Source organism: Suncus etruscus, chromosome 8 (assembly GCF_024139225.1).
Source record: "Suncus etruscus isolate mSunEtr1 chromosome 8, mSunEtr1.pri.cur, whole genome shotgun sequence".
Classification (NCBI taxonomy): domain Eukaryota; kingdom Metazoa; phylum Chordata; class Mammalia; order Eulipotyphla; family Soricidae; genus Suncus; species Suncus etruscus.
The window spans coordinates 101,505,609-101,531,068 of NC_064855.1; positions in this window are offsets into that span (position 1 = coordinate 101,505,609).

A 25,460-nucleotide genomic window follows, 5' to 3' on the forward strand; every position below is an offset into this window, starting at 1 on the left:
AGATATTTCTTAATCGCAAATCATTCCTTTTTATTATTATATTTTCTGCTTCAGTATTAGATATTTAAAAAATTAAATACAATACATTTTATTTAGCTACTATGCTGGCTCTTTGTCTTTATCAAACATCCAACATAAATGCAAGTTATGATTCTCTGGCACATCCTATTTTTTTCTGTTTTATCAAGCTTTAAACTTAAATGACATTAAGTAAAATGCTCAAATCCTGTTGTAAAATTAGCTCATTTTCTATCAAGGTCATGAAATCTGTAAGCTATCATAGTTGATATTGCAATTTGTTAGTTTAAATGTTTGCAATATTTGTTTATCCTTTATTAACTTCTCTGTAAAACTGAAGAATTCATAAATACCCCAAAATAAATATAATGTTACTTAAATTACATATATGTATTCATAAGGTCAAATTATAACAAAAATACTTATCAATAAATACTTGAAAATTTATTATTTAAAACTTGATTATTCTATAAGAATATTATAACTAATTCATCAGTATGGCATTTGATGTTTTGTATAAAATTTAATTATTTGAATACTGTTTAATAATTTAAGGAGGGTAATATAGTTTTTAAATTTTAGTTATGTATAGATTAATATCTCAATTTATTGGGTTGAAATATGTCTGTGGAATTAATTTAAGTTTAATTGTTATAATGTTAGGGCACTGTTTTTCAACTAAGTAGCCACAAGGGGGAGCGCTAACCTAGCAAAAGAATAAATCACTGTTAAGGTAACAAACATTTCTTTATCCTTCCACTATGAAATGCAAGGATATATTTAATCATATATACATTATTCTAATTTTAACTGTTTTAAATCTTCTATATGTTTATGATGATTATATGTAATATACAAAATAAATTATAGAAAAGAGCAGGTTTCGGATAATTTGGGGACATAATCATTTTCAATCAGATTTAGCATCTAATTAATATTCAATGACTACTTTATTTCAAAAAATATTATTATATTAAAATAATATAAATCCAATCCATGCCACTGATAGCCTATTGTAACCAAAAGGAAATGCCTATGAATTATATAAAGCTGAAAGTAACAGAGCGTATCTTTAATAAAGCATACCTTACTGCCTTAGTAAGAATTCATATTTTAAAAAATCTTGTCCCATATTAATTCAACCACCCAGCTCAAGTGGAAAATGTACTTTATTAATTCTGTTTTTGTATTATAATACAGCATGTAAATAAAATTTTAACAACACTACTTGATTGTTTAATAAATGAATATAATCAATTCATAGCACAAAAATTTTTGTTGTGTTCTAAGGACAACCTCAGCAATGTTGTATTTCTACTCCTGGTCCAACATTCGAAAACACTCCCCGTGTGATCAAGGGACCATATTCCACTTCCTGGGTAGATCTTAGGCATTAAAAAGGAGCTAAATTTACTGATGTACTGCCTTTTGGGTCCCTTTCACAGAAACTTGAGAAGTTTAATATTTGTATGTTTAACTCATTTTATTAGATAAATATTTCTAAATAATTTTAATAGATAAAAATATGCTATGGAGTGGGGAAGTGCTCTTTTAAATGATACTTTGAAACTTCAAACAATATCTCACAAGGAAAACTTTCATAGCTGGCAATGTATTTAATAGTAACGTTCTGATATTTGTACAAGCAAATATAATAAAACTTTTAACAGTAAAAGTCTGTGGCTTTAAGTTATTGCTAAGCCCTATTCAAGAGAATCACAACTGAAATCCTACTGAGACCATTTTAATGGTTCAAAATACAGTAGCATTTCAGTTCCAAAGCAGACAAATAAGGAAAATCAGCTAAGGTTACAACTAAGTAAATAATCAACAGTAACCCTGCGTGAAACTTGAGAATATTAACCAAATTTTATGCAATATGTCATCTCTCTAGCTTACACAACTGATAAAAAGAAAACATAGAAAATACAAAAGAAGGATAGCTCTCCAAATATTCTTTCTCAAATACTTTCTCAAAGATTCATAAGAAACTAAAACAATGCATTCATTAGAATGTAAAAGAAAATATGATGACAATATAGCATCAAATGATGAATTTCAATAAAAATAAAATTAAAAAAGAAACATTATCAACTTAGTGCAGATATAAGCACAAAATATGTGACTATATAGTATCAGTTGTTAAAAGTAGATTTAATGGAGTAGAATAAAATCAATAATGTATTAATAGTAATTGTAAAATATAAACACACAGGACAATAAATGCAAAATTGGAATAAAAGCAGACGTTGTCAGTCATATTGATTGTCAATGAAGTGAGTAGCATCAGAGCAGATATGAAGGGAAAAAAATCTCTAAAGTAGCATATTTTTCACCAAAGAGGAAAAAGTGAAGTTTTTGAAAACTAAATGGTTATAAAAGTTGGTGCTATATACATGTAATAGTAGTTGGAACAAAAGACTCTTGTAAGCAGGGACTAGAGTGATAGCATAGTGGTAGGGCATTTGCTTTGCACACGGCTGATCCAGGATGGACCTTGGTTCAACCAGGCATCTAATATGGTCCCCCAAGCCAGGAGCTATTTCTGAGAGCATATCCAGAGTAAACCCTGAATATCAGTCAGTGGGTGTGGCCCACCCCCCAAAAAAAAAAGAATATAGTAAGTAAATATGTAGGAAATAATGTTGTTTTCTATAATTAGGTGACAAGAATATTACCAGAAAATAGAAAGTGACTAATAAATATACCCTTTACTCCCCTTTACTCATGTGGTAGGAATACAATTAATACTAATGTACTGTGGTGACAGCTGCTCCGCACAAATTATATTGAATTGTGTACCTTGAAGTATATCTTAGATTAAATATAGAGATATATCTGCATTTTTACAACTTCATATTTCTTGAGGAACATTCATCTATACCATTACTGATAGAGCTTTCTCTAGTTACAAAGGTTACTAATGTTTTTCTCTGTAAAATGAATATCATTATGATAAAGACCTTCTGCAGAGAGAGGTTTCACTTCTGTTGCAAGTTAAACATTTAAGTATAATCTATATAAGTATATATATTATCATCTAAGTATAATCTAATTTCTTGGAGTATGTGCCTTAAATAAGATAGCCTTATAATTCCATTGATAGTTAAAAGAGAAAGGCTAAAGACTCTTATGGAGAAGTTCAGTTACAATTCTATAAATTTGCTGCATCTGTGTCAGAAAATCTTTGCATAGTCAGCTTCCCTAGAATGGGGAAATGGCTTTCCCAGACAGCTCCTCCAGCAGGAAGTACTAAAATCTTGAGCAAGTTTTGGAAACACCATAAATGCAAAGTCCAAAGTGTTTCAAGTCAGCTTGATTCAACTTCTTTTTTATTAATAGATTTATTAAAACATCTTGATTACAAATACGATTGTAGTTGGGTTTTAGTCATGTAAAGAACACCCCCCTTCACCAGTGCAACATTCCCACCACCAATGTCCCAAATTTCCCTCTTCCTCACCCCATCCCCACCTGTACTCTAGACAGACTTTCCATTTCCCTCATTCATTCACATTGTTATGATAGTTTTCAGTGTAGTTATTTCTCTAACTGCACTCACCACTCTTTGTGGTGAGCTTCTTGAAGTAAGCTGGACCTTACAACCTTCCTCTCTTTGTCTCTGAGGATTATTGCAAAAATGATTCAACTTCTACATGTTTACTTTTCCAAATGCTTAAAGGTGTCTTACCATGTCAAACTGAAAATATTTTTGTTTTAGTTCACTATCATATTGAGGATTTTGCCTACCCACCCTTACTTTGTGCAGCTCTTTATTAATATCCTCACACATAAGAAATTATTTCCTTATAAGTTGCTACTTCACTTCCTTTCCATGACACTTATTTCTTAAATTTTCAATAGAAATTTCCTCTCCTTGTGTTTAGTACCGCCTATTAAGACAAAAACTATATTTAGAGTGCCATCGAGTTTGAAAAATATTTTCTTAATAAATGCATATACACAATGAAGAGTCTAGAAAAGATAATATCTTGCCTAAGAATCACTTTGTAATCTTTACCAGTGATAAAAGACAACTGGGCTGTGAAATTACAATTATTAAGTTATTTAAGATGATGTGTATTATTTTTTCTAAAACACTTTATTTTGTACTACTTTACTTTTAGTCTCTCTCAGAAATACTCTTTCCAAGAAGTGAAACAAACCTCTCTAGTTAAGAGAATGATAGTTTTATGTTAGTGTTCTTATGCTATCTACTCACATTTGATGAAGATTGGTGTTCTATGGATCACAATAAACTCCGTTCCACTCATGTGCAGAATCTGTGAACATCAGTTTGCTAAGGCACTTAATGTATCAAGAAAACCTTTTATCTATACTGTTTTATGAGTCACAGACTCCATCACTCTCCTATAATGACAGAAAATCATTGAAACAAAAATGCTTACTATCCTACAATCGCAATAAAAAGCACATTTACACTGAACCAATACATCCATTATCTTGTAACCTTTTGCAATGTAAAGGAGAGATGAATGGAGTCTGCAAAATTTCTTACCCTAACTTATTGGCTGAGATTTTCCAAATCACAAAGAAGACAAAAAGGGGAAATTAAATTTATGATTCATTATTTCACTTTAGCTTCTGAATTTTCCATTGAATGACCAAATACAAAGATATATGGCATGTTGTCTGCCACATTGCTTTCTTTTATTATGAGCTAAGCATCGTTTTCTTTTGTTCTACAGGGATAATACTGACTTGTTATAAAAAATAAGAAAATTAAGTGCATTACTCACAGAAGACACTTGCACATTAACAAACTTCCAATATATTTAAACTATCTTGTTAATATTTTTAAATATTAAGATATAACACATCACAGTTTTTTAAAAGCCAAAAAGTAGACTGATACCAATGGGTCAAAGTGCTTAAATTCTATTCTGCATGGCCTGAGATATAGCAGAGTCAACCTTGCCTTGCTGTCTGGCCAATTTCAGTGTGATTCTTACATCCTGAGTGAAAAATATGTCGTGAGCATTACTGGCTATGACTCAAAAAGTAATAAGAAAATAAAATTTAGTTTCTTCTTCAACCTAAAAACTAAAACCTAGTTGCAATATAAGAGCAACATTTCCTATATATTTAAAGTGTTAAAATGTATTAATTGGCAAGGAAGTATGTATTTTCTTTGCAAAATATAGCCCAAAAAATAAGTAGTGCTCAAGAAAATGATTGACATTATAATAAAATATTAAGAATTTAGAGATGACTACTAAATACCCTTATTTATGATTGATGCTAATATAATTCAATAACCCCCTGTAAAATATGGATCATTTTACTTTCAATAGGCATATTGTCTTAATATATGAAAAAAAATGTTAAAAGAAGTCCATGCTCTGGGTTGTGAAAGGTGGGGAACTTGACCATGCCATTGACTCTGTCATGTCTAAAATCAACACACTCATATGTTATCAACTGGTTACCTTCCTTCTTTTTTGTCTGCACAGGATTCTGCCTTTAATTTCTAGTCCTTGGATCATATTTTATTATCTACACTCCATTCTTTGTCTTTCATTATTGTATTTAGGCCATATATTTAGAATTGTTATCGTTAACTTAGATCTAAGTATTCAGTTAGAATTTTTATATCTCATAGCATGAGAGATACTACAGAGGATAATGGACTTGCTTTGCACACAGCCAACCAAGGTTCAATTTCTGATACCACATATATATACCCTCAAGAACTGTCAAGAGTGATCCTTAAACATAGAGTGAGTAGAAATCACTGAGCACCATTAGGATGGCCCAAAAAAACAAAATCAAAAAGAACCTTTGTGATTTAATTTTTCTATTTATTCTATGTGTATTCTGTGATATATATTATATATAGATATCAATCACAGAATATATTTAAAATTATTTTGAATGTAGCAATAAATTGAATGATTAGATTTTATATTTTAAGAACATTATATAAATTGGGACAATTTTCTTTATGAAATCTTATTTCTAATGCCCAAAATTGTTTGGCCATAAAGAGAAACAGAAGACACACATACATGCACATATAACATATTAGCTTCTAGGTAATATTTGATTTTGTTTTGTTTTGTTTTTGGCCACAACCAGCAATGCTTAGTGGATACTGCTGATTTGTCTTTCAGAGATCACTCCTGGCAGGCTTGGGGCACCATCAGGCATGCTGGGGATTGAACCTTGCTCGGCAACATGCAAGGCAAACACCCTACCTGCTGTACTCTCATTCTGTTCTCATTATATAATATTTGAGTAAAGAATATCATAGGTTTCTTAACTTATGTTTAATCAATTATCTACCAATAATAAATATGAATAAATATCTAATTCCAAAAATCATCTATGGAGATTATATTTCAAAATTAATTAATATTTAACATTTTAAAATATTTTACAATATCATCTTGCTATATAAAAATCCAATAGCACAAATTACATTTTATAAATTTTTGTAAATGTTGTTGCTTGTTTTTGTTTGTTTGTTTTTGGTTTTATTCTTTGCCTTTTTATCTTTTTTTCCATGTACTTTGATTCGTCTTTATTTCAGGACCATGGTTAGTGTTCAGATATTGTCAATATCGAAGTGGTGCTTCTCAGGTTTTTTATTTGTTTGTTTTTGTTTTGTTTTATTTTAGGTTTTATTTTTCTTGTATTATTTTTATGTTTTCCTTCCTTTTTTCCCTTTCTTTTCTTAAATTGAGATTTATAGTCTCTAGGACTCCTCCCGTTTTCTACTTGTTTGAATTTTTGTTCCCCCAATTTTCTTTTCCTTTATTTATTTATTTTTTTTAACCATCAAACAGAAACACATAACTTGAACCATCTCGTTCTGCTGACAATTTGAGGAGGAAATAATGGAGGGCCTCAAGACCAAACAGTCGCATGAACATTAAGTAGAAATAAAAAATGATCAGACTTGAACACCAAATCCAAAGCCAACTATAACAGAATTGATACCCAAACTACAACAGGCTAGACACAGAAGGAACCATTTATACAAGCATTCCGGGGAGCAAAGGAGGGGCGATATGGGATGCATGCTGGGAACAGGGGTGGAGGGAAGGCAACATTGGTGGTGAGAATGTCCCTGATTCAATGTCACTATGTACCTGAAATACTACTGTGAATGATTTGTAATTCACTTTGGGCAAAATAAGAATTATTAATATTAAAAAAAAGAATCACTCTTAGAAGTGCTCAGGGGACCATTATGGAAAAAAATCCCAACCTACAATATTAATAATTAGTAAGTCAAAGTATATTCTGTTCCTAAATTTATACTAATGTATAAATAATGTAGTAAACACTTCTAACATAGAAAGTGAATTGTCTTGAAATTAAAACTTTCTATGCAATTTGAACATAAATCATATGTTTCAGAACATGTGATTTCAATAGTCTTAAAAATAAACTACGGTATTTTCCGGCTTATAAGACGACTTTTGAAACCAAAAAAAGTTAACCGAAAACTGGGTCTTCTTATAAGCGAGTATATCCTGAAAAGTGTTTCAATATGCCCCTAAACGAAAATTGTCTGAATATTGCCACAAAACGAATTTTCCAACTCGATCCTGCACCAATCACTGCCAGGCTGCTCGGACGCCTCTCTAACTCAGCCAATCCAAGCAGGCTTTTTATGCATGCAAATTAGACAATGTTCTGGACCCGAATCTACACTGTAAAACGCCTGCTCGGATTGGCCAGAGTCAGAGAGGACGTCTATTACAGTATAACCTTTGGACCTTTGCTTGTTGTGATCGGCTCTCTGTGGTACATACAGTTGCAGCACAGAAACGTTCTGTCTGATACAGCGAATATAGGCCTAAACCTATGTTTTAACTGCAAAAATTAGGAGGTCGTCTTATACGCCCAGTCATCTTATACGCCGGCAAATACGGTAAGATAATAGTTATGACTGATTTTTCAGGTATTTATATTCTATTTTATTAAAATATTGTTAAATATATAAAACAAATATGAATAGGATTTACTTTGAAAATTAAAAAGACAGTTTAGTATGATATAAAAAAATACAATCATGTTTCTGCACTAATTATGAATGAAATTCATAATTCAAAATGAAATTATGCATTTACAGTTACAGATGCACTAGCACATTTAAAATGTAGTGAGTGAAGCAAAGAATCATAATTATGGAACTGTTGTATGAAGAAAATTTCATTAACTTCTAACTAACAATAATTAATTATTACCCAAAGTCATCTGTAATAATGTTACTTTAGTAATGTTAAATAATTTCTTAGTGGCTGCATAACTAAACACAGAGTTGTCATTTTTCTATTGATGAGAAATATATTATTTTTTAATGTTCTATGAGAGCAACAGAGCAGAAGATAAAGAGGAAGATTTTTGAATAGCAACTGGAAATTCTTCACTAGAAAGTTATACCTTCATGCTAAATTAAAATTTGTGATAATATTTAAGGAAATATTGTAATGAACACTTTAAAATATTTATTTTTGTTTTTTTTGGGGCCACACCCATTTTATGCTCAGGGGTTACTCCTGGCTAAGCACTCAGAAATTGGCCCTGGCTTGGGGGGACCATATGGGACGCCAGGGGATCGAACCCGAACCATGGTCCTTCCTTGGCTAGCACTTGCAAGGCAAAAACCTTACCTCTAGCGCCACCTCGCCAGCCCCTAAAATATTTAATATATCATAGATTACATTCAATGCTGTGGAATAATTTGGTTTTCTCTAAGTGATATTTGGCAAAGTATATTTGATATTTGATATCTGTGATGCTATGGTGTTGGATCTTAGGATGTCAGGGATTACCAAAGCTATATCTGGTCTTTTAATATTTTCTGGATTATATCTAGTGATGCAAAGTGGATCATATACCAAGAGATATAAATTTTGACCTCTTGAGGCAAGGCATGTCCTCCAATCTTTGAACTGTTCCACAGACTGTATTTCTTAAACTATTTATCTTACTGATTGAAAGTGGCTTTCATTTTATTTTCAGAGTCTTTGATTTAGGAGAAAAGAATGAGGCTTTATATATATGTTCATAGATAATCTATAATTTATTAACTGTGTTATATTTTGTCACTTATAATTTATCTAAAGACATTTATTTTCAAATTTTAAATTATTAAATTAATTTAACATTTAGTAAACATATGATATATATTTGTAAATATCTACTTTAATATATTTATTTTCCTTTTTCCTTATTACCAATTACTAGTGTGCCACTTCTAATGTTTGGTCTCTACTTCCCGATTATGGAACATAACCTTTTGATATTTTTGCCTGGTGATTCATGATTTGATATCAAAATACATCAGTTTCTTAATAACTGGCATTAAATTTCATTGTATTGTTTTAAATAATATTGAGATTTGACATAACTAACCGCTTACATATTTGTGTACATATTTGTGCTTTTCAGCTTCATCACAGTGATATCTTAAAATCTTAGGTTAGCATCATAGATAAGTGTGGGGAGCTGAAGCCTAGTAAAAGTCTCTAGCAGTCTCTCAAGAGGCCTGAACATGGATGCAGCCTGCCTTTACTAAGGTCAATCTAAAAGGTCATGTCTCACAACAATAAGTGAGGTATTGTGACAAGCCAAAGGGAACACTGATGCCAGAACTTTGGGATGAAAACATATTTTAGACAGGGCATATTCTAGATATATCCAAGCCAAAGGGAACACTGATGCCAGTAACCTTGGAAGAAAAACATATTTTAGACAGAACATATATATCCTTTGGTATGGTAGAAGCAATTTTTGTTATCTATGTAGCCAGGTGCTAGAGGGATTTATGTTAGGGGGTCATTGTTAATTATGTAGCTAGATGACTTGAGGAATCTTGGGGGAAAAACTTATTCTGTTATCTGTGTAACCAAAGGCCTTGAGAAGTTGCTCGAAGTATTGCTCTACAATTCTTTTTACTTCTCCTTGTTTGCCCCCCCCTCTGCCATGTATAATGTATAATGATATGCCCTCTTTACAATAAATGGAAGCTAGCTGGATCTCACTAGTTTTTCCATTTTCTTTGTCTGTGTCTTGTGTGTTCTTCATCTGTATGTTTCAAAACACATACTCCCTCTGAAAAATTAACCCACATTTGTGGTATCCCTTCAGGGACAGGGAACCCACAGATAAGAATTATATAATCTGGCTAGGATATCTATACATAGTTGAAGACTTTACCTAACATATTCTGAATTACAATGTCACTGTACTAGGATTGTGGAAAAACTAAGCCATGCAAGACAAGAAATTTCCAAGAATTATTTGACATGCTGCTTTTCAATAATGTGTTTTGGTGTAAGGGGATTTCTGCTAACAAGAGATTTCACTGAGAAGTGAATCAGAAAACCTCCACCCTTTATCTCTCCTCCAGCAGACCTTTTTTGTGTTTGTTCTACCTGTGTCATTGATAACTGTGTCTTTACACTGTGGCATGAATCCTCCTCAAGGAACTAAGCCTGAGCAGTCAAAATGATCACTTCACTTGATTTCCTTCTCTCATGTGCTGCCTGGCATCCAATATATCACATACATTGATAAAATATTTCTGTTTCAGAAAGAAAAAAAACTCTAGTGTGTAGAAATTGTCTCATATTTTATTATGACTAAAATGGAAATCAACATGCTAGGGACGTATTTGCTTCTAAATTGCATGCTCCAGGAAATGACATTATGTATATGCATATATATAAATGTTAGTCTAGAATCCTATCACATTAAGAATTGATATAGTTGTTAATATTTTTCAATGTGCATTTTAGCCTAGACGTGCAGCTATACCCAGGTACCTTTTAAAACATAGTTATCTCCAGTCTGTGGTACCAGTAATATATGACATGTGGCATGCAGGAATGGAACTAAGGACTTTGCACATGAAGAAATGTGTTCTGCCACATGAGACATATTCGTGGCATCTTTAAAAATTAAATTGAATATCCACATAATTTTATATATTACAATTGTTATACCAGTTACGCTTTATGATCTCATTTCCATAATTTTCTACAAATTGCTAAACTATGTTGTGGAATATTGTTCCCAATTGCACTCACTCAAAATACTTCTGCTTTTCCTTATTGTTTCACATATTTTTTATATTCAAAATAATTATTCATTTCTTTGAAACAACTTTACTCAATTTTTACACTTCTTTGCATTTATTGTTTCATTTTATTAAATCTTTAGAATATTGTCTTTTGTTTTGTTTTGTTTTTGTGGTTTTTGGGTCACACCTAGCAGTGCTCAGGGGTTATTCCTGGCTCCATGCTCAGAAATTACTCCTGGCAGGCACTGGGGATTATATGGGATGCCGGGATTCGAACCGATGACCTTCTGCATGAAAGGCAAACACCTTACCTCCATGCTATCTCTCCGGCCCTGAATCTTGTCTTTTTCCATGATAGTACATCTTTCTACTATCAGAGGAAGAGACAAAATTTAATTTATCTTCTAAAATGTGCTTGATTTTCATGTGAGTAGAAGAGGAGCATAAATTAAATTTTGACTTATATGTCTCTGTATTAATTTACCTATCTTAGTTTACCTCTTTAATAAGTTATGATACACATGACATTTTTATAATTTTTCTTAATTTCTTTTTCTTTTCTTTTTGAGTCACACCCTGTGACGCTTTCTAATTACTCCTGGCTGTGTGTTCAGAAATCACTCCTGGCTTGGGGGGCCATATGGAATGCCAGGGGATCTAACCAAGGTACATCCGAGATCAGCTGTGTGCAAGGCAAACGCCCTAGTGCTGTGCTATTGCTCTGGCTTTTGTTGTTATCTTTTTAATAATCCATTATTCCAGTGCTATCTGAAAAGAGAGCTATGAAGGTTATTGTTCATGCACCACTTACATCATCAAAGTACTGATAATCCAACATCTCAATGTTAATATTACTCCTGTTTCTGCTTTTCTTGTATTATTGATGTAAATGTGCCCAGGAAGTTATGACTGAAGCCAGTGACATTCTTATTCATGCATTCTGCCAAGAAATGTGTATATAATATATTGAAGGTCAAAAGTGGAAATTTGACAAATGATAAATATTTACACTGTTCAAAGCCAAAGATTCATCATTAAGGGGCCGTAGAGATAGCACAACAGCAGGACGTTTGCCTTGCAATGGCCAGCACAAAAATGGATATGGGATCAATTCCTGAGCCTTCCAGGAGCAATTTCTGAATGCAGAGACAGGAGTAACCCCTGATTGTGGCCTGTGTGGCCCAAAAACCAAAAATAAAAATAAAAAAGATACATTACTAAAAAATAAAAGAAAAATATAACAAAATTATGAATGCATTAAAATGTTGTCTTATACTCAGTCAATTACATTATTGTATACTGCAAAGTTTGGTTTGCTTTGTCATGACGATAGCAATAACTATCTTAAGATTGATATAGATCAAGTTATTTTCCCCCTTACCATAGTTGTGAATTTCTTACAATTCTATGAAATATTTTTTATCAAGGTACTTGTTGAAGAGAGAAGATATACTATTTCAATACTATTTTTTTTCTTTATATGTTTCTTGGAACCAAGAGGAGTAAAATTTATTTTGAGAAATTAAAATAAGGAACACTATTTGAAAATATGCATTAGTTTTTATCTTATATAAGTGACATTGTAGAATTTTAACCTTTATGGTAACAGTAATCTGAATATTCAACTACTCTTCATACTTACTCCTGAACTTTAAATTGGGCTCCTTTATTACAATGTTGTAACATGTCATCCTTCTTCACACTGTCAAAAGCTCTTGGTACCCTATTACACATGGTATCACAAGTTTTGACTTCATCCTGTGCAGCAATTTTAATTCTATTCTACTTTCATACTTTAATTTTATTTTCTATTGTCACTCTAATGTGTTTTCATGGTCAGAAGTAGACACTCTAAAATTTAGACCTCAATATTCTACTAGGATTGTATCAATCTTTATCATACTAGGTCTCTAAATTACTTCACTTAAAATGCACCTGTTTTTAATGTTTAGAGTGCATATATATACTCACATATTACAATTCAATTAGCATTGAAATACAAAATTAAGCATAAAAGGAACAAATTTTCATTGCATATCTCGTATTTTAAATATGAATATGTAACATATAAACTAGCATTTTATATTTAATGTATATTATGCAGTGTATAAATAATATAAATGTAAAATATGTATTTATATGCTTTATTTAGATTTACATGTATACCTAGCCTATGTGTGCATTCATATTCATGAATAATGATATGCATGCCTATATACCTAACAATTCTAACTATCTGTACATGTGTATGCACATACAATACTTCAGAAACTATTCTATGTTGTAGTACAGTGGTCGGCAACCTGCGGCTTGCGAGCCACACGCAGCTCTTTACAATTTTAATTTGGCTCTTCTGTGTGTCGGGCGGTCGCTCCAGGAGTCAGGACTCTGCTCCTAGCCTCTGTCAGTGCGCGCCCTGTGTGCAGCCCTGGTGGCCTGCTCCATACAGCTCTGATCAGAACCAAGGCCAATGTTCACATTAGTGCTTGTGACTTTGCCAGTCATTGTCAGGATGTAATTTTCTCTACATTGTAAGGCAAATTTTATGGAATTTAACGTTATCGATTAATAATATCGTTCTAAAGTTTTTGTTTTATTAGTTGAATTACTTTTATCCTCCCGACTTATGTGGATACTTGTATGCAGAAAATTCTCAATAAAACTTATTGAAACTAAAAACAGTGTACCATCCTATGTATTTTCAGTTTTAAAAATGTGGCTCTTGGGGCCGGAGAGATAACATGAATGTAAGGTGTTTGCCTCTCACGTAGAAGGTTAGTGGTTCGAATCCTGGCATCTCATATGGTCCCCTGAGCCTGCCAGGAGCGATTTCTGAGCATAGAGCCAGGAGAAACCCCTGAGCGCTGCTGGGTATGACCTAAAAAAAGGGAGGGGGGGCTGGAGAGATAGCACAGCAGTAAGGCATTTGCCTTGCATGCGGAAGGTCACTGGTTCAAATCCCAGCATCCTATATGGTCCCCCGAGCCTGCCAGGGGCGATTTCTGAGTGTAGAGCCAGGAATATCCCCTGAGCATTGCTGGGTGCTAACCAAAAACCAAAAAAAAAAAAAAAAATGTGACTCTCAAAATAAATTTCAATCGTGATTTTGGTGAGACTTAGCTCAGTTGAATAAAACGGTTGCCGACCACTGTTGTAGTATAATCAGAAAAATACCTAAGATACAATTAGATGTGCGTTCCCTGGCTCTAGAATATTCCTTATTCCTGAGGTTAGTCTAATTATACTGCACTATAAAGTTTTATGTATAATGTGGGGACAAAGCAATAATACAAAGTGTTTGCCTTGCACATAACCAATCTGGGTTTGTTCCCCAGCATTTCATATAGTCCTCAGAACTTGTCAGGTGTAATTTTTGAATACAGAGCCAGGATATATCCCCAAACTAAACAAAAAAAAATACCATGGACAATATTAAAGATTAAAAATGATTAAAAACAAAAAATTAAAGAAGTATTGAACAAACATGTAAAACTTTGTATTTATTACATTCAAATATGAAACTTTTAGAATGAGGGAAAACAAATAAATAAAAAATGCACTACTTACTAAATAAAAATTAAACCTATGCACAAAATAAAACAAAAAAACCTTAAGGAATATTAAAAGGTGTGTTTAACTGTCAGTATATTATTTAGAAATTGATGAAAATACCAGGGTAAACTTATTTAAGATACAAAATGCTAGGTCTTGAATTACATTAAATTTTAATATATCTCTTTTCTATGCAAGGTTATAAAAATGAGAGATTCAAAAAGTTGTATGTATATATAAATTTTTTTTAACAGTAAAACTTCACATTTTTTATAATCTTTTTTTTTTCTTTGCTTTGAGATACTCTGGTTATTTTCATGGCTTACTGAGAGATTTTTTTGCTCAAAAGTCAATCCTGGGCAGTTCATAGAACATATTGAGATTTGGGGATGGAAAATGAAACAGGGCAGCTGCAGGCAAGACAAACATTTTAACTATCATAGGCCCAGGGCAGCTGCAGGCAAGACAAACATTTTAACTATCATAGGCCCATGACATCAAAAATTTTTATGTATTGTTTAAATTTAGTTACTATCATTTTTCTTAATCAAAAACGTTTTATTTCTATTTAATATATAGAACCTGGAATTATTCTTGTCAAGAGCTGTTGGCATCCTATTACATCTCACCAGTCAGGCAATTTTAATTTTAGTCTACTTTAATTTTACTTCCTATTGTTACTGTAATATATTTTCATGGTCAGAAGCAGACAGTTATAAAACTTAAACCTCAATATTATACTAGGATTGTATATATTGTGCATAATATTGAAATATTTCAAGCATGTAATCATTTAAAGTCAGCTGGTCAATTTTTGTTTATTTTTTAGTTTTGGGGCCAAACCACTGACTCTCAGGGGTTACTCCTGGCTATGCACTCAGAAATGGCTCCTTGATTGGGGGACCATATGGAATGCAGGGAATCTAACACAGTACAGTCCTGGATCAGCCGCGCAAGGCAAATACCCTATCTTTGGCTATTGTTCTGGGCTCAAGTGGTCATTTTTTTAAAATTTTTATTTGTCATTGTATTGAAACCAATATGAGTGTAAAAGTTTTATCTAAAATCTGCCTTTCATTCTAAAATAATGAAACGGGAAAGTGTTAATTTCCTATGAGAAGAAGAGAAAACAAAAAAAATTTTTCTTAACTGAGCTAATCAAGAGGAAACTATTATTTTTGTCCAGAATTAAGACTATTTTAAATTAAAGTCAAACAATTATGAATCTTCAAGGCTTAATGGATTTTAAAATAGTATTTACAAAACACAAACAAAACAAGGAAAAGAAAGAGAGAAAGAAAGAAGAAAGAAGGAAAGAAAGAAAGAAAGAAAGAAAGAAAGAAAGAAAGAAAGAAAGAAAGAAAGAAAGAAAGAAAGAAAGAAAGAAAGAAAGAAGAAATAAATAAAGAAAGAAAAGTGAAGGAAAGGAAAGAGGAGAGGAAGGAAAGAAGGAAGGGGAAGGAAGAAAGAAAGAAGACAGAAAGAGCAAAGGAAGGAAGGAAGAAAAAGGAAGAAAGAAACAGTAAAAAGAAAAGAAGGAATGAAGGAAGAAAGGAAGGAAGGAAGGAAGGAAGGAAGAAAAAGAAAAAAGAGAAGAGAAAGAAGAAAGAAAAGAAAGAAGAAAAGGAAGGAAGAAAAAAGAAAGCAAAGAAATGAAGAAAGAAATAAACAGAAAAAAGGAAAGAAAGAAGGAAGGAAGAAAGGAAGGAAGGAAGAAAAAAGAAGAGAAGAGAAAGAAAAAGGAAAGAACAAGAAAGAAAGAAAGAAAGAAAGAAAGAAAGAAAGAAAGAAAGAAAGAAAGAAAGAAAGAAAGAAAGAAAGAAAGAAAGAAAGAAAGAAAGAAAGAAAGAAGAAATAAATAAAGAAAGAAAAGTGAAGGAAAGGAAAGAGGAGAGGAAGGAAAGAAGGAAGGGGAAGGAAGAAAGAAAGAAGACAGAAAGAGCAAAGGAAGGAAGGAAGAAAAAGGAAGAAAGAAACAGTAAAAAGAAAAGAAGGAATGAAGGAAGAAAGGAAGGAAGGAAGGAAGGAAGAAAAAGAAAAAAGAGAAGAGAAAGAAGAAAGAAAAGAAAGAAGAAAAGGAAGGAAGAAAAAAGAAAGCAAAGAAATGAAGAAAGAAATAAACAGAAAAAAGGAAAGAAAGAAGGAAGGAAGAAAGGAAGGAAGAAAAAAGAAGAGAAGAGAAAGAAAAAGGAAAGAACAAGAAAGAAAGAAAGAAAGAAAGAAAGAAAGAAAGAAAGAAAGAAAGAAAGAAAGAAAGAAAGAAAGAAAGAAAGAAAGAAAGAAAGAAAGAAAGAAAGAAAGAAAGAAAGAAAGAAAGAAAGAAAAGAAAAAGAGGTAGGGAGGGAGGGAGAGAGGGAGGGAGGGAGGGAGGAAGGAAGATGAAGAAAAATGGGATACCATAACAGAGAAAGAAGGAAGGAAAACAAAGAAAAATGAGATATCAGAAAGGAGAGAGAGAAAGCAAAGAAAAACGAGATAACTGCTTTGCTTTGACTTGTGAGCGGAAATTGCCCTAACCATTCAGCGACACAGAATGCAATTGCTGAAACATTACAAAGGCAGCTGAGAAAATGACTAGAGTGGACAGCCACAAAATGCATTTCCACTCCATTAGACCACAGCACATCAGCTAGGTTTTAACAGATGTTCTCAGAATCCTGTGAAATATTAAAACTCTCTTTAATCCAATTACACGATTTCAGCTAAAGAAACAAACGGATTTATTGCACCTTTTCCAGCTAATACCAAAGGTCCATTGAAGGAATCCTGAAAGCACAAGGAACCAGAACAGCTCAGCTCAGTCTTTGGCTACAGGCCATTGCCCACTAGCAGGCAGCTTGGTGTTATTGCCATGCCTGTAAGTCAGGCTCTCATAGAATCTGAATTAATGGCCAATAGGGGAAATAAGAAGCAGCAAAAACACAAGCAAAAGTACTGTTTAGAAAACAAATCTTGGCATGCTTAATGTCATTGTGAGCCTATAAGAAAGAATTTTAAATCTGTTCAAGTGACAAACACAGCACACCAAAATCTACCTAGAGGTCTCGGAAAATTACTTGAAAACAATTAAAACAATAAAGTTTCTTTACCTATTTGTCATACGTATAGCTTATTTTATTTTATGTTGCTAAAATTTTATTCCCAAGAGATAGTACAGTAAGTGAGCATAAGGCACTTTCCTGGTAGTCATTTGACCCTGAAATACCCAGGGGTGAATTTGACTCCTGAACAGTCAGGAGAGTGCTAAGCATCACAGGGACTAGTGCCCTCCAATAAAAAATAATCAATAAAATACAAATAAATCTGCAAATCCTCAGTACCACAGAGCCTAAGCAGCATCTACTTCTTCAGAGTTCTCAGCAAACCATTTCCCATAGTTGGATAAAAATCACAGGAAAGGGCATTGAGACCACCTGAACTTGTTCTCCCACCCCAAATATACACCAAAGAGAATTAATCAGAATATTAATAAATAAGCAGTAACATGCAACAAAATCCACACTTTACTTAATAAAAATTAAAACAAAATCTCTGTAAAATTTGCTCTCAACTTGATAAAAAAATTTGCAATATATGTCAAATTTAATAATGAAAAAAACTAAGCCTTTTTCCATTAGGGACAAGAATATCCTCTCTTATCAACAGCTTTCAACAATGAACTTTTTAGTTCTTAGCTAATAGAATAAGATAAGACAAAGACTAAAAATAAAATGGGTTGATAAGACTAACTGAATTTCTTGTCAGGACAGAATGAATTTATGTGGAAACACAAACTAATTAGAAAGATCTTTTGCATATATTTGACTATATTGTTAAATATAAAATATCAATTATTTTCCCACTTGTCATTAAATAAAAATAAATTAAATAAATATATAAATACAATGCCCTATCATTAACATACACAAAAAGCAGTACTTGGGGAAGAAGATGACAATATATATATATATATATATATATATATTATATTTTATTTATATGTAAGATCTATATAAAGAAAATTGTTGAATTGTAGTGGAGAAAATCAGAGAAATATATAATGATGGCACATATAAAGATCATATGTTTATATTGAGAAAATTTCAGTATGGCTCTATTGGTGGTGCTAAGTCAATTCTCCCTATATTGATCTATATTTTGAATAAAATCCCAAAGCAAATCCTCATTAATATTTTGAAGTTCTAAAGTTTGTGTGAAGTAAGAAATATTCAAAATAGTAAATATATTTTTTTCTTTCCCCAACCCCCCCAAAGAAGTAAATATATCATTGAACAAAATAAAATGTAAGACTGGCACTACCTAACTTGTCAAATTACTGTGAAACTATAGCAATCAATACTTCAAAAAAGAGGAGAAGAGAGATAGTATAGCAGTAGGGTATTTGCTTTCAATGTGGCCAACACAGAGGGACCCGGTTTGACAACCAGCATCCCATATGGTCCCCCAGCCTGCCAGGGGTAATTTCTGAATGAAGAGCCAGAATTAACCCCTGAGCACCGCTGGATGTGGCCCCAAAACTAACCAATCAATAAAGTTTTAATGAGCATTTCAAAGTAGTGAGACAATAGCTGCATAAATCAATAAAACAATATAAAGAATTTAGAAATAGGCCCCCATAAATATGTTTAACTTTTACAAGGTTCAAAGTCTTGAAAATGAAAAAAAATGATAGTTTTCAATCATTGAAACAAGTAGATTGATACATAGAAGATAAAAATGATACATTAATTTTTATACCTTTGCAAAACGTATTTCCATATTGATCACCTAGATTGTGGATGTATAAAACATAGAAACTATAAATCTAGTAGAACATTACATAGAATGGATTCTTGAAGAATTAGTGTATAATGATGATGTTTTAGAACATTTAATAGCATGGTGCTTGCTTCAGCAGCACTAAAATTGGAACTATACAGAGAAGCTTAGCATGCCCATGCACAAGAACATTAATGGCATGGTATACAAAAGAAAAAAGTTAAAAACTCTATTAAAGTCACTGTCTTCATATGATCAACTAAGTTTTGATTAAGGGAAAATAGGAAGGAAAGTCTCTTCAGAAATTGGCATTGTGAAAATAGGTTAGATATATGCAAAGGAGTTAATTTAAAGTTTTCTTTAATGCCATGCATAAAAGCAAATGAAAGTTAAAAATCTATAACTTTGGTACATAGAAGAAAATGTAGGCAGAACTCTTTACTATATCAAAGATAAAGATATTTTCAAGTATGAAATACCACTGACTAAACAAGTAGATATAAAAATAAACAAATGAGACTATACTAATCTAAAAATCTTCTGCACCTCAATAGACATGGTAACCAGAATACAAAGACTACCCATAGAATGGGAGAAATTATTAACTCAATATTCATCTATAAGTGGTTAAATATCTAAGATATATTAGGTACTGAATGATCTTAGTGAGAAAAACATTAAAAATTGGTAGAGGAAATGAACAGAAACATCATTAAATAAGAAATTCAGATGGCCAAATGGTGCATTAAAAAATATCTTCACATGACTAATCATCAGGGAGATGCTAATCAAAATAACTATGGGGTGCCATCTCACACCACAGAGAATGGCACGCATGACAAAGAATAAAAGCAATAGAGCTTGCAGTGTTTTAAGGGAAAATGGGTCTCTTTTTCACAGCTGAAGGGAATGCTGATTGGTCCATATTTTTTGGAAAACAATATTTACTTTCGGCAGGAATCTAGAAATTGAGCTTCCATTTAATACAACAATACTTTTACTAGAAATATAACATAGGATCCCCAAAACACAATGCAAATATAAACAATAAAACAAAAGCCTCTGTACTCCTATGTTCATTGCAGGACTATTCACAATAGCAATAATAGTAAAAACCCAAGTGCCCCAGAGCAGAAAAGTAGATAAAGAAACTGTGGTACATCTACAGAGTGGAATACTACACAGCTATTAGGAAAAATATAAAATTGTCTTATACATGGTTAGATATGGAAATTTCTTTCTTGAACAAAATGAATCAGAGGGAAAGAGAGAGACATAAAATACTCACATTAATTTGTGGGACATATAAACTATATTATATGATATGATATGCAAGAACAATAGAGATGAGAGCCAGAAGGATCTGTCTTTGGAGTAAGTTTGCCCCCAAATAGTGGGAGAGTGTTGTTAAGGAAGAGAGAGATAGCTATGCCAATAGTTGTTGGGAATGATCACTCTGGACAAGACCTGGGAGCTGAAAGAAGATAAAGTGTTATGCACCATAGCCTATCAGTAAATTTATTGCCAATAAAGATTTCTAAAAGAAAATAAAAGAGAGAAAAGAAATGTCTGCCAGAGAGGCAGGCAGAAGAGAAAGTGAGGTGAAGGGATGGAAACTGAGGACGTTTTCATACTGATCCTGTCTCTGTTCAAACTGCAGTCCACCAACTTTATACACAAATACACAATTTGAATATATTGAATGGTTTATTATTGAAAAATAAACCTTGATATATTGGAAGCTTATGTTTCAATAATTTATAATGAAAGTATACTTAAGTATGATTTTACCATATTTAGAATTTATAGAGATGAAGTCATGAAATTTTCCTATACAAGGATTTATATGGATACTATTATGCTGAGTGAAATAAGTCAGAGAGAAAGAGATAGACGTAGAATAGTCTAGACCCATAGTCTAGACCCATAGTCATCTATGGGTTTTACGAAAAATAAAAGACAGTTTTGCAATAATTCTCAGAGACAAAAGAGAGGACTGCTGCAAGGTCCAGCTCAGGACATGAAGCTCAACACAAACAATGATGAGTGCACTTAGAGAAATAATTACACCAAAAAATATAAAGAATTTAAAGTATCATAGAAATGAATTGTATAACCCCAGTTTACTATATGGGTATTGATTATAAAATGCTGTAGTTTTAATTTCTAAATAACAGACCTCATATTCTTAAAAGCCTGGTACTCAGATTTTTAAGGGCTTGAGAAACATACATAAAAGTCAAGTTAGTCTTGGGTAGATATTAATGTTATAAAATAAATTCTTATGCTTTTTGATTAATGTGATTGTGTTCTGTTGGTTTTAAAAATATATCAAGTTATAATTTGGAGAGAATTTGGTGTCTGTTTCTTGCTTTGTTAATTACCAAATCTGTCACATTGGACACCTCATTACCCTCTAAGTATCCTTTCATATACAGAAATAATAACTACACCTGCATTATAAGCATAAAATAATTATTTTAATGTATGGGAATGGTCATTTGTGTAAAATTTTAAGGGATTGTTCTCATAATTATGAAAGACATTGATGTTCCCTAAATTATTCTTTGTCATCTGCTGAAATATCTCAATTCTTGTAGAAAGCTATTTTAAATAACTACAAAACACAGAAATCTATACTCTGTAGAAGCATCATGGTAAACATATTACTGTGCGGCATCATAGATACCCAGTGGCTTTATAGGAAGCCTCATCTAAAGTGAAATCGTCCTAATGTTTATTCATTTTGACATTCTGCAAAGGAGAAAGGATCCTCATCCAACTTGTTTTCCAGTTAACAAGGGAGTCCAAGCCATGGATTCCAAATGAGAAAAGAACATCACAGAAGAAAAAATGTTGATATCTCCTGTATCAAACTGATATAAAATTAGGATTAGCTTCCTGTAATTCATATGTTGCTCAGGGGGATTGCCAGCAGTGATTACTGAATACAAAGCCAGGAGTAATCACTGAAAACAGAAGTGTATGGTACCAATAAGACAAAAGAAACACCGCTTCCCCAGAAGAAAACAGACAATTCCCAATTAAACAAAAAAATAAAATAAAATAAACTGTCCTCCAAACCCCAACTTAATATTCTGGATAATAAAAACTCACCTGAGAAACATATCTAAGACTTAGACTTCCTTTACTTTCACAGAAGATACTGAAAATAGAATATCAAGAATTAAGATGTAAGGTATTTAAATTTTAAGTGAGCCGTAATTTTTCTAATAATAAAACAACATTATTTTGTTAATGATCAATTGATAATCAAAGTTTTTAATACTTACCAGATCCCATTAAAGGGTCTGGATAATAGATAGTACAGGGGTTAAGGCATTTGCATTGCGAACAGCTGACTCTTGTTAAATCTCTGGCATTTCCTGTGGTTCCATGAACCCAACAGGAGTGATTTTTGAGTACCAACTCTTCAATAACCACTAAACACTGACAAATCCACCAGATTTTGACTTTGGACTCTGCACATGACATCCACTCCAGGCTTTACCAGTCCCTGATTTTTGTTATTGCTATTTTAGGACCACATATAGACTTGCTCAGGGATGATTCCTAAAAAAGCTCAGAAAATGATCTGTGGTGCTAGAAATTAAATCTAGATTGACTACATGCAAGACAAATCCTCTTTTACTGTACTGTAACAGAACTTTTGGCCCAGTCCTCTAAAAATAAGCACACTGGAACAATATTTTCCGGAATAATATTTACCTAGTTTTTTCGAGCGCAAGTTTTTTTTTGATATTGTCTATTTGTAGCTAAATAACATTTTTTCATGTCATTAAGCAGTCAATTTCGAAACAATTTTCTTGATGAGGAGTTAGTATTTTCATTTTTCACAGCAGAAAGCTATGGCTTGTTCTGAAAGCTTAGACTAAATATCATGATTTTTACTGTCAAAATATCACATATACAAAACTTTTAAAGTTAAATTTATTATTTATTTATAATACATTTATAAATGTATTATAATTTATTATTTATTTATATTTTCTTATGATGTAACTTATATTTTATATGGCTGTATGCAGCACTTACTCCTGGTTTTGTGATCAGGGATCACTCCTGGCAGGGTTTATGGGAACATATGTAGTTCAAGGCTAATAATGTGTACAAGGCTAATAATGCCTGCTATGTGGTATCTCTGGCCTAATACTTTTGTCTTTAATCCAAAAGAGTATTCACCTAAAATTCAAAATTCAAAACATCATTATCACTGCCTGGAACTCAAATAATAAAGAATAAAATCTAAAATTCAAAAGGGAATATAGAAATCTTATAAAGAGGAGCTGGAGCAGAGTTGCAATTGTAGGGCATTTGCCTTACAGGTGATTGACCTTGGACGGACCAAGGTTTGATCCCCCAAAGTCCCATATGTTCCTCCAAGCCAGGAGCCATTTTTGAGTGCAGAGCCAGAAGTAAACTGAGTGTCACCGGGTGTGACCCCAAAAAACAGAAACAAAACCCAATTTTTTTTTTGGGTTTTTGGGCCACACCAGCGGTGCTCACGGGTTACTCCTGGCTGTCTGCTCAGAAATAGCTCCTGGAAGGCATGGGGGACCATATGGAACACCAGGATTCGAACCAACCACCTCTGGTCCTGGATCGGCTGCTTGCAAGGCAAACGCCACTATGCTATCTCTCCGGGCCCCAAAACCCAATTTTACAGAGATTCTTACTGTTTAAACACTACACTTCGTGAGGTAAAATATAATTATGGAACATTAAAACATTTTTATTCATATGATAAATAAAGAATCACAGTAAGTTAATCAATTTTTGTTCTTATAAAACACTTTCAACTCTTGCTTTTCTCAACACCTGTATTTAATTTGATGTGGATAAGTTTTTTTTTTTGCCATTTATTAAAGAAGCACTTATTTGAATTTGAATTATATGATCTGCACATTAACTGGATTTGTTTTGTTTCTATTATTTACCTATAGCTTCATTGAAAATTAAATTTAATTTACATGGTCTTAAAGGAATTCCAGAGTATATTATTAAATGCTTTAGAAGTCAATGTTGCATTATGCTTTATGCCTAATGATTTTAGATATATAAATAACTTGTTTATTTATATAAATAAATATATTTATTTACATTACAAATGATATTGATATACATTGATTTCCAGAAAAATGTGCTTCAGTGAAAACTAAGTAAATCATGGGTATTATTTTCAAATTATAAAATAAACAAATTATTAATTCAAAAGCAAAGCTGTTATTAAATAAATTTAATTTAAAAATGAATGGAAATATAACTGTTATAGTATACCACTTCAAAAAATGAAATTTGGAGCTGGAGCAGTGGTGCAAGTTGTAAGGCCTTGCTTAACCGACACTAACCTAGGATGGACCAAAATTCTACTCACTAGCATCCCATACAATCCCCAAAGCCAGGAGTGATATTTGAGCGCATAGCCAGGAGTAACCCCTGAGCATCAATTGATGTGGCCCAAAAAACAAAAAGAAAAATAAATTACATAACAAATAAAGCCATGCCAATTTCATATTGGTCTGCATTTTTGTATATAGGGTGTGATGTGATGTCCCTCAGCCTAAAAGACTGAACAAGAATAAGGATATTTCTAAAAAGAAATATATATAAATTGGGCTTCCATTTTCATTTATTTGAATATACCTCAAGGGTCCAAAAAATAAGATTGGGGAATATAATTGCACCCTTAAGTTCCCAAATGCTTTACATACAATAACTAAAATCTATAAACAATTCAAGTGTCCTAAAATAGATTAGATAACAAAACTAAGGTGCATATACGTAATGGACTATTACTAGGCCATAAAAACAATGTCATATTATATAGTGCTACATAAAAGACCTGGAACATATACTGCTGAATGAAGTTAGTCAGATAGAGACAGAGTGCAACATAGAAGGATCACTTTAATATATTGTATAAAAAGAAAATCAGGGCTTAGAAAGATAACATAGTGGTAGGGCATTTGCCTTGCAAGTGGCTGATCCAGGACCAATGGTGGTTCGAATCCAGGCATCCCATATGGTCTCTTGTGCCCACCAGGACCGATTT